The sequence below is a fragment of the Rhinolophus sinicus genome, linkage group LG01 (assembly GCF_036562045.2).
Source record: "Rhinolophus sinicus isolate RSC01 linkage group LG01, ASM3656204v1, whole genome shotgun sequence".
Classification (NCBI taxonomy): Eukaryota; Metazoa; Chordata; class Mammalia; order Chiroptera; family Rhinolophidae; genus Rhinolophus; species Rhinolophus sinicus.
In genome coordinates, this window is record NC_133751.1 from 170,769,596 (window position 1) to 170,781,407 (window position 11,812).

The 11,812-nt window shown below is 34.1% G+C and overlaps 1 long non-coding RNA gene across 3 annotated transcripts in view; it reads right to left on the reverse strand.

Moving 5' to 3' along the window:
- The window catches only part of LOC109452034 (uncharacterized), a 44,761-nt gene extending 32,953 nt beyond the window's left edge, over positions 1 to 11,808 (reverse strand). The window contains exon 1 of one of the 3 annotated variants that reach the window (XR_012498454.1): positions 11,661 to 11,808. This is a non-coding gene — a long non-coding RNA (uncharacterized LOC109452034). The remainder of the gene's footprint in view (positions 1 to 11,660) is intronic. The other 2 variants (XR_012498453.1, XR_002138083.2) reach the window with 2 other exon arrangements.
- Between the last annotated feature and the right edge of the window lie 4 nt (positions 11,809 to 11,812).

Sequence of the window (11,812 nt, forward strand, 5' to 3'; positions counted from 1 at the left end):
AAATGGAAGAAACCTCACAGATCATCTTACCCAATTCACCCATTCTACAAACCAAGAAAGGGAACTTGCTTGGTGTGCTTGATGACCATCTTAAAGTTTATTTGGCTACCATGTTAGACTTCCCACAACAATGGCAGACACCTTTTTATAGTATTTTATTAAGGCAGGAAGGCCTAGACCTGCCTGTACATGTCCCAGATGAGCCCCTGAAATGTGCTAAGTCTTAATTGAGATGTGCTATAGCATACATAATGGATTTTGAAGAAGGTTTAAAAAAGAATGTAAAATATCTCACTAATATTTACACTGATTACATGATGAAATTATAATGTTTGGACATACTGAGTTAAAGAAATATATTATTAAAGCTAATTTAACCTTGTTTCTGTTTACTTTTTTAATATAGCTACTAGAAAATTTTGTATTAAACATGGCTCACATTTGCTACATGTTATAGTTATATTGAACAGAGTTGTTCCAATATAGTATGCCTATCTCATAGAAGGTTGTTGGTTGGCTACCATGTCAGGCCATTATAATTTAAGTTCCTAAGCTCATCCAACATTGATAGATAAAAACATTCATTCACATAAAACAAACAAAAAGTGAACCACGTGTCCTACAGAGCCCATGCTCAGAATTTACTGGTCACGGCTCAATAAAGCCAGGAATTTAATGATTTTCCCAAGGCCTCAAGCTTATTAGTACAGAGATGATACTAGGACCCAGGACTATTTGCTCATTGACCTTTTATCATAGGACAGTTCAATGAACAAAATTGTGAAATGGTTTTCAATGGCTGCAAAATGAATTTCAGTTGAATTCAACAAATACTTGAATGCCTTATAAGTGCCAGACATTGTGCTAGGACGTAGTGATTAGAGGGCTTAAGTCATCACCTTAATGTTCAAGGAAGTGCCATTCAGTTCTAAGTAAAACACAAAATTATTTTCATCATGATTTTCTCACATTCATAACTTAACTTAAATATGGCTACATCTGTGTGGGCATGTTTTCTTAATTTTCAAATTCTAAACTGAATATTTGATCAATGTAGAAAAAGCTGTTAAAAATTCCCTAAAATGCAAATATGTGTTACTAGAAAACATTAATAATGACTTTAAGGAATATACATTAAAGGCATTACCCAATTTTTTTCCCAAAATACTCATTTTTTTGGTTACAATTTAATTAAAGCTTGAAACTTAAATGTACTATTATATTCTTTTCTTACAGGGAGAGATTTTAACATCTTCTGATATCACTATATGGGTATATGGTTTATGAAGGCTCATCTGTTACTAAATAGTAAAGTTTAGTTTTTTTGCTATAGGCAACTCTTATAAATATCCTTGGTGAATTTAGAATAATTGCACTTTATCCAGAGTAATTCTTAATTGTGAGTGTATTAAAGAAATTACTTTAATTACTTGCTTTAAACCTCTGGACACTTGCTTAATTCCCTTTTTCTGTTAACATCTTGGCTTTATCTATTTGTCATTTAGGTCATCAACACGGAAAGCTAACCTGGTAACCTTGAAATAAATTTTACTTTGCTATGATATTCTTCCAGTTTGGTGGTAGGTTCAATTTGTTAATATTTTTAGCTAATTATTTGCATCTATATTCATTTTTTTTTTTTTGGGGGGGGGAACTATTTTTATCAGATTCTGGTATTTAAACCAGGCTAGCGTCACAAATTAGTGGAGTTTTCTCATAATCTTTTAAATGAATCCATCTAGTTTAAATACAGGAATTGTTCATTCTTTGTAGGTTACAGAGAAGTCAGTAGAAAACTCACTCAGGGCTGGTACCCTTTTCTTCAACAATTCAGTATTTCTTCAACAATTTTTTTTCCATTTGTTCTATATTTTTCTGTTTTCTTCCTTTCTTGGGTCACTTTTGTTCACTTATATTTTGCCAGAGGTAGTTTTCTCCAGATTTTAAAAGTTATTGCCACTGAATTACAGATAATATTCTCTTAAAAGGTTTTCTTTTGATATCTTTCATATCTATGTTCACATTCCCTTTCTTATTCCTAAATGTTTATCTTTTTTTTTTTTTCCCTTTTCCTTAATCAGGCTTACTATGTTTTCCAAGAACCTAGCTTTTTATTTTATTTACTTTTTTATTAACTTTTAAAAATCTATTTCACAATTTCAAATTTTATCTTCATTAAATCTCTGTTCCTACTTGCTTTAGGTTTGTTTTGTTGCTCTCATTTTTAGCCTCTTAATTTATTTGAATTTCTAAATCATACCATTTCAGTGTTGCTTTTTAAACAATAAGTAAATAATGTTTTAAATATCTAGGTGGTGGATGAAAAAAAAAGGATAGTTTTTACTTTGTACTCTTCCATGTCATCTGACTTCTTGCTAAGATATAATCTTGCTTCTATAGTTTGAAAGAAAAACAAAAGAATAAGATATATATGTCTTTTGTGATTTATTATCTGAGGTCCCACAGAAATTGTGTTGTGTAGGGAAGGAAAAATCTTTATATCGTGCAATCACTCCACAATGACCTAAACACTATAAAACCTGTATCCACTCAAACATCTCTTTCCCTTCTTACCCCCACGAACACAAGCATTTATCCTCAATCCTGACGGGCTAGTCTCTGGCTAACGGGACTGTTGGAAACACCCAGTGTAAATGTACAAAACAAAAATGAAATGCCAAGTACTATTACTAATGTTGCAAAGCTGCAAAGTGGTGTTTCACGGATCAGTGTTACAGCCTTTGACTAAAGAGAAAAGGCTCCTATGTACTACAGTAGGTGATTCAAGAGAGAATGCTTTGAATATCAGAATATTTAGAGTCAACTTTGGTATGAAGTTTTCAAATATTTTTGCAAAATTGGCCCTCTTTGATCACTTCAAGTAAATCAAAAGTGAAATGAAAGATGTCAAATCAGGCTCTCACATTGTTTTTGCTCTTATGCCTCAGAAATCAAAACAATTCATTCTAAAAATTAAGGCATGGTTGTCATATAACAAATTTTGTTAAATATAAGATAATACGAATTTATTTTTACAACTGTTAGTTTCATGTTTAAAAATGATTCAAAACTATTTCTTTAAATATTTACTATAATATTTGTTTTCATTTTAAATATACCAGGGGTGCCAAAAAAATGTATACCCATGACTTGTATTCATCTTTTGTTATCAGTATATATTATTATAATTTTAACAGCTTTTTCTTTCTTAAAATGTGTACACATTTTTTTGGTACCCTCTGTATTCACTTTTAAGTAAACTTTTCTAGTACCAATTACCCCATTTGAACATTTAGCAACCTTCCCATAAAATTTAGCAACTTTCCCAGAAACCATGTGAAACTACGTCTCCTTCTTCATCTAATGGAGTAGAAGTAAAAAGAAATAAAGAGACCCTGCTTCCTACTTCCTCCCAAATAGGCCTTCCTCATGTTGTTTTATTACTTGTTTTCAGTTGAGTTCTGAAGACAATAGGCAATAAACCCTGGATAGCAAACCAGGAGTGCAGGTCTTGGAGCCAAGTTGCCTCAGTTCATATCATCCCTTTGCTACTTAAGGATGCATAATGTTGGGCAAATTAACCAATCCCTGTGCATCCTCATCTGTAAAATGGGGTGATATTAATTGCACTTTACCCCTCATAGTGTTGTTGTAAGAATTGAGTTAAAATGTGTAAAGTTCTTAAATTCGTGCCTGGTCCATAGTGATGAGTTTTCAATAAATTTAACTGTTGTTATTCATACGCACACGTTCAAATGCCTAGTATGAAAGCATATACCTTTAACTAAAGGTAGTTGGATTACTCATTCCTGATTGCTCTTGAGTGGTTTCACTGGAGTAAATAAGTTAGATTTTATTATAATAGTTGCTAAGTGTTTCGTCATATTTACGTTACCAGGTGAAAAAATTAATACTACACATTACATTTCCAATTATTTCATTTGGTAAAAAGAATAGGTTATAACAAACAATTGACCTTAGAAATAAATATTATAAATAAATCTTTTTCTTTTCCAACATCATCGCTATTCCTTTCCATTTGTTGTAATTTAATTTTATATTAGAAAAACCAATAATTCCAAAGAATAATAAAAATATCTGGCAAAATCGTCTTACTTTCTCTCTGCAATAAAAAGAGACCCTGAAATATTAGTAAATATACATGATCCTTTGCTACTAAATACAGAAACACGAGAATTCAACTGCTTTCCAGTTGCACAACAAAAATGACAAATACGTTTGCACATATGTGGACTATTCTGTTCCATCTATCTTTTTTCAAATTATCGTTTCATTCAAACACACTAATTATAGCAACAGCGAATTTTTTAAAGAAAGGTGTAAGTTGCTTTTAAAATGTACGTTGTATTTTCCTAAAAGTCATATTGGTATACCAAATATATTTAACTGTGCTTGAAAACGTTTTAGTTGATTATTTAAAAACACATCCTAATAAAGTGGTTTAGGCTCCAGGTTCTCGCTGGAATTTTTTTTTTTTTTTTAAATATGTGCCCTTTCCCCTACCAGCTTGTCTTTTTTCCAAATCCCCAGAGACAGGAGTATAACATTCTGGTTGGTTAGAAAATAAAACTATTCACCCACACATTTGGCAAATACTTACTAGTGACCTATATGCTTAACAAAATAGTCACAGTCTCTGCCTCTGGAGGTAAACTAAACAAGTAGTCACACAAACTAATGCACAGTTACCAATTGCTATACATGAGAAAGAAACAAGGGGGTCTCATTTAAACGAAAAGATCAGGTAAACCTCTGTATCTAACACTTAAACCAAAACCTAAAAGAAGAATGGGAGTCAACACTGAAAAGAGTGCAAGTACCCTGGGCCAGCACATGTGAAGGCCTTGAGGTTCCAGGCAGCTTGGTTTGTTGTAGGAAATTGACCAGCTAACCAAAAATGTAAGGAAGAGAATGAGAAGTGACAATGAGTCTACAACCATAGGTGGACTTTGCAGGCCATTTAGAGGATTTGTTTTGAGCAAAAAACAGGCACAATAATAATAATGTTAGCAACTGCAACCATTTTCCAGTTATCATGTTAAATGCTTTAAATAAATTATCTCCTTCCATCCTTACACAACTCTATGAGCTAGGACTATGTTAACTTTCATTTACGGTTGAGAAAACTCAAGTTCCACATGGTTGGCTGATTTGCCCATTCAGTCAGCTAGTAAATAAGTTGAGTGGGCTGTAGCTCCAAAGCCCGTGATCTTAACCAGGTTGATATACTGTCTCCCATTATCATATTATATACGAGTAGTTGCCTACATAGAACATTCTGAAGTATCTAAAAAAAGTTATTAGAACTAATAAGTGAGTTTAATAAGGCCATAAGACACAAGATCAATCTACAAAATCAATCATATTTCTATTTAATACAAATATATACATTTTCTATATGCTAGTAGCAATCAATTGTCAATAGGAATAAATCTGTGCAAAGATATAGTATCTTGCCAAACAAGTGCAAGATATGTATGTGGAAAAGTAGAAAACGCTAATGACATAAATAAAAAAAGACCTAAATAAATGGAAAGATATACTGTGTTCATACATTTGAAGACTCAGTATTGCTAATATGTCAATTCTAAACCATGATCATGATCTATACATTTGATGCAATTCTAATCAAAATCCCAGTAGGCTTTTTAGTAGAGAACAAGCTGGTTCTAAATTTATATAGAAAAAGCAAAGAAACAGAAAAGCCAAGACAATTTTGATAAAGAACAAAATTGGAGGATTTGTCTTACCTGATTTCAAGTCTTGCTATAGATCTACAATAATCAAGACTGTGGCACTGGAGAAACTATAGCCATTATCATTAGATTAATGGAAAAGAACTGAGATTCCAGAAACATACTCACACATATACGTGCAACTGAGTTTTCACAAGGTTTCAAAGGTCCCTTCTTGAGGAAGCCTCACCACATAAGCTCAACTCTAGTGGCGGACATAACTATGTGACAACATTAAACCAACAATAAGTATGGCTTTGGTGATCCAGAATTTATTCTCAACCTTACAAACTCAATTTTCACTATAAAATCATTGGGAATTACAGACATATATCTATCCATCTGTTGTGTTTTGTTTGTTTTCTTTTACTAGGGCAAGTCCATAACCATAGCATAGCAAGGCTTTTAATACTAAAACAACAGAATCCACAGGCAAATACAGCTCAACTGAACTAACTGGTTGGCTTACACTGTGATATTACAAGCAGTATTTTTCCTGGCTAGCTGCTTCACAAAGAAAAAGAATTTTTTTTTTAAAGACACCAAGGTAGACTTACATTGTCACCATAAATAGGATTTGATTACCAACTTTGTAAAACTTTATGATTACTAACAATCAGAATTGGGGTGAAAATATGCAGCAATGAAAGGCACTGCATTATGAGGGCATTCTATAAAGGAAGATATTATCTGAATACATAGTAACTAGCATATGATATATAATCAGTAATACACCATTTAGACTTTATTTGTCCCTCTTGATTCACTCTGGTGAACACATTTCTGCATGTTTTAAAAGCATCTAACCACAAATTTGGTAACAGTAAATTCCTAGTCACTATATGCAACTCCTAAGACTTTAAGCAATTCATAACTATTTTATTTAACTGACTCAGCTATTCATTGAGATCTAACTCACAGAGATGGTTATGTTTAATTTTGCTTCTTCAGCAATGTAGACCAAAACATTTTAAGCATGTCCTTAGTCTGTGGGAAAGTAGGTGGACAAAGGCACTCATATGACAGAAGAAGAAGCTAAGACAACTTTTATCAACTTTTTATTTTAAATTAAAATTTATTGGGGTGACAATTGTTAGTAAAGTTACACAGATTTCAGGTGTAGAATTCTGTAATACATCATCTATATATCACATTGTGTGTTTACTACCCAGAGTCAGTTCTCCTTCCATCACCATATATTGAATCCTCTTTACCCTCATCTACCACTTCCCTCCTCCCTTACCCTCTGGTAACCATTAAACTATTGTCTGTGTCTATGAGTTTTTGTTTCTTCATTTGTTTGTCTTGTTCTTTTGTTGTTTTCCGTTTTATATACCACATATCAGTGAAATCATATGATTCTCTCTGATTTATTTTGCTTAGCATAGTAATCTCAAGATCCATTCATGTTGTCACAAATGGCACTATTTCATCTTTTCTTATGGCCTAAGAGTATTCCATTGTGTATATACACCACAACTTCTTTATCCAATCATCTATCAAAGGACACTTTGGTTGTTTCTATGTCTTGGTCACCTTAAATAAAGCTTCAATGAACATTGGAGCGCATATGTCTTTATGGATAAATGTTTTCAGCTTTTTCAATCAACTTTTTTCATAGCTGTCAGACATATAAAGATACACTAGGAATAGGTAGTATATGCAACATCTTTCTTTCATCTCTGTCATTCACAAGCCACACTGACCACTAGATTGTAAGACAGATCCACCAACAATGAAGTCTTCAAAACCAGTTGGTACAAGAGCAGGTCTGAGACTAGGGAGAGGTGTATGAGGTACCTAGTGTAGAAATGTTAAAGAGGCATTCACTTGCAGGACCCTGAGAGTGAGTTCATCCTTAAAATTTGCATCCCAGGCACTTCATTCACCTCACCCTAGTCCCTGCCCTGTACAAGAGCCCCAAAGTGATATGGCTGCAGGAGCCAAGAGTGCCTGATTTCTTCCCAAGCTAAGTTTCGGAACCAATCTGACCGCCTGTAAAAGGTTTTACTCATCTGCAGCCCAGTGCTTATAGACTCAGTCATTTCCTTTGAGGGACCAAGATCAGCCTGGTGTGCTTCCTTACTAGGGCTAAGTCCCTGCTTCCTCCTCCCAATGCCTGTGTGATACGGACCTGGCAGACCCCCATTCAGATACTAGATCCCTGCTTATAAACATCAGCCCTGTCATCTTCTAACAGAATTCCTGACGCAAAACACCTGTGTGAGATCACCTCTCCTTTGATTTCACCTCCTTGCTATTTGGTCCTACAGACCCTCCTGACTCCCGCCCCATGCAATTCCCAGCACCGTCTGCTGCTGAGACTGCCCGTTGGCCTGCGAGTCTAGGATTCTTAAAAGAGTTTGTGGCTCGGTCTGTCTCTTTTCAGTTAGTGCCCTGTTAGTCCTACCCCACGAGAATGGGCAGAACTATCCAATCATTGTAACAACCAAACGTGCCTCCACATATTTTTGAAAGTATCAACTTGGAACAGCCCTAGCTAGCCCTATTGAAAATCAGTGGAAGTAAAAGAGAAGACATATCTTCAAAGATAACTGGACCTAACATTTCAGAGCCTGGTTTTGTCCATTCTACTCATTCCTAAACCTGTGTGTCAAAATCATCTGAAGGAACTCCTGATTCATCCATTTAACACATACTTAAATAGTGCTTACTATGTGCTTGTAGCTGTTATAATAAACCCTACAAATATTAACTCATTTAAGCCTCATTACAACCCTTTGCGGTGGGCACTATTATTACTCACATTTTACAGATCAGGAAACTGAGGCTTGAGAAGTTAATGACTTACCAAACTCACACATCTAATAAATGGAGAAGCCAAAATTCAAACCCAGCCATTTTGGTTATAGGTTAAATGGTTAGCACAATGTTATACAGCAGACAACCATATTCCATCCACAAACATTTGGTTTAATAAATCTGAGAAAAGTACTGAGAAATCTATTTGTATTTGAACAAGACTTTCAGGTGATTTTACATAGTGAGAAGGGCACCCACCTACTAACTGGCATTTGGGGACCACAGCTCTATTCCATACCTCATTTGGGAGAGATGGGAAAGAGATTTTTGTGGCTAGAGACAAATCTGTGGCTAGAGACAAATCTGTACTATGAGAAAGCAAGGGAAAACTGTGGTTGGGGTACTATTCATCTAAACCTTGGAAGCCAGGCTAATAATACACATCACACACTATCCAGGATAATAATACAATACACACAATAATGCACATTGATCTACAAAGTAGACCAATATGCTGGTGTCTCTTCAGCTTCAAACGTCACCATCACTCTGAACACTAATTAAAATGTCACCCCAGGTGTCAGGGGAGGCATGTTCCTACGTTCCTACCAGCTTAACTGTGGTGAACCCTAAAGATTTGGGGGAATGGAGTTAAGAAAAGACGAAATTTTAGTTTTTAATTAATATAATATTTGGCAGTAAAGTTTAAAAAAAAATTATCTTTTGAATAAGGCTTCCAAACTGAATGTACTCTACCAAAATTTAAACATATTTCATAGTTTCGGCGCTAGGTATTATAAGCCAATGCAAATAAAATCCACTTTCATCAAATCATCTTCAACCTACTATATAATTCCTCAAGTTTTGTCTTTCATTGTGCTTTTTCATATTCTGAAACAAAATAATTACTTTAGAACTCTCTTTTTCCTTACAAAACAACACTCATCCCATTACCTTGCATTCTCTATTATTCTTGCCTTTAGTATGATCTTAGCCACCCATATTAATTATAACTTGTAGCCAATTTAATAACTTCTGTTTCATAGAGAGAACTGCAGGTAGATAATTAATAACTGTCATATGCAAGCACTTTAGCAAACAAAGTTCATTAATACACATAACTGTCTACAGCCACACACATTTCCTTTACACCTTCCAAAAGTGTCAAAAATGAACATGTCCCTTACGTTATCCAAAAGGATAGCCATTCTACGGCATATAAAAACAAGAAGCAAAAGTATATAAACTTAAAATTATGCTTATATTAATCACTGTTTCAGTATTCACCTTTAAAATAAATTATCTAGTTATCTAATGATTAATCATTAATTAACTCCATTTGATATTTTCTCAGGGTTTTAAGTTACCTAAAAATTTGGAATTGTGTTTAAATTTATATGGTATGAAATATAATTACTGTTGATATAAAAAGTTTGTCTGAATAATTACTCATTTTAGTGAATACCAATTTATATTTCTCATACATTTAAATATTCTGTAGCAGTAATGCTAGCTTATTTAATCAGTAAACCAGTGTATGAATTAGGAAATTCAGATTAAATAATCTCTTCATGAGAAAACAAATCTAAATGTCATAAAAAATAAAACATCTACTTGTATTTTACTTAGCATTGATAAATGCATTTTCTTTCTTAAACCCAAATTATTAATCCAGTCTGATTTCTCCAAAATCTCACTTTAATTTCTCCAAACATATGCTTCAAATGTTTCTAAGCTAGCAGAAGGACTTTATTTTCTTAAAAGTCTAGCACATTTAAAGTATTAGAAATTCTGGGCTTTTTTTGAATTTTTGGATTTATACAAGTGCATAATTATGTCTATAGACTGCCCTTTAATTTAAGAGACATTATAATGGAATTTATTAATACCCTCCAAAAGTATAAAAACATTTTGCATTCTCACAGCAAGATATAAAAGCCATTCTAAATCATAGACACAGACACATAAACTTTATAGCTTCAGTTTTACAACCTCTATCTCAGGTTGAAAGTAAACATAAAAATTCGCTAGCCCATATCTCAAAAAACTGTTCTTTCCAATGGGCACAAAATTCTTAACTAATTTGAGCTTGCAAAGGACAAACAAAAAGATTAAAAACTGGATTTTCAGCCATCTCTCTTCCAATAGAGACTGGATCTCCATCACCCAACAGATATCACCGAATGATTAGGCCATAAAACCCAATTCCCAATCACTGCTGCTACCAATGTGTAATAACTTAGCCACGCACAAACTAGAAAGAAAACCAAAAAATTTTTTAAATCCTTAAAAAGGAAAACAGGCAGTAAACTTAGTTTTATAACCACTCTGAATTTATTCAAAGAGCCAATAAAAGATAATCCTGGGCTTAAACAACCCATGAGGTATATTTTCTTAGCAAAGTTTGGCTGCATCATGAGTCCACACAGGCAGCTCCAGGGAACCTTGAGATTTCCAATGTTAAAGTATAATTTTAAAAAAAATAAAATCATATTTCTCATGCAAATATAAAATGAACATATGTCAAAATCTTATTTGACTCATTAACTGATGCTGGAACAGGTAAGACATTTAAACCAATTCAAAGAGTCTATGAGAAGATAGGCCTATATTAATAAAGACACGTTAGTGTAGAATTGCAGGGTTAGACACAAAACTGGTTAATGTCTTACACAACAATAAATCATAAGCTGTGGGGTTATCTGGTCCATCAAATAGAAACTATTTGCATCTCTGCCAGACAAAAATCTACAGGTTAACCTCTAACCCTACAGAACTGTAAAATTGCCCAGTCAATAGAAAGTCAAGCCCACAAAAGTACTGAAAGAACACCCAATAATCTCTTGCCTGTTCCCAAGTTTTGGATAATTTTTCCCATAGAAGTGAGATACTGTAAATACTGTGTGGGACGTACTTGTACTAAAAAGTTATTCATTTATCTGAAATTCATATTTAACTGGGCATCCTGCATTTCCCTTTTAGCCCCAATAACACGTTAACAAAAGCTTTACCAAGTCTGTACAGTTTCGTTGCCAACAATGTATCTCACATCTGGGCCTAGCCTACATAAAAAATATTAACTAGAATTTCTACTGCGTTTCTATTCTTCATATTTACCACTGGGGGGCGCATGCAACTCACAGTCTACTGGTTGCGAGAATGTGAAGAGGTCACAAAAGTTTTTCTACATCGGATCCGCTAGGGGACTGTTCAGGAACCTCCCAGTTTTCACAACCCGGCTCTGCTCACGCGCTTCCCTAAGCATCTGCGCGCACGCGCGGAACTGCGCTCAT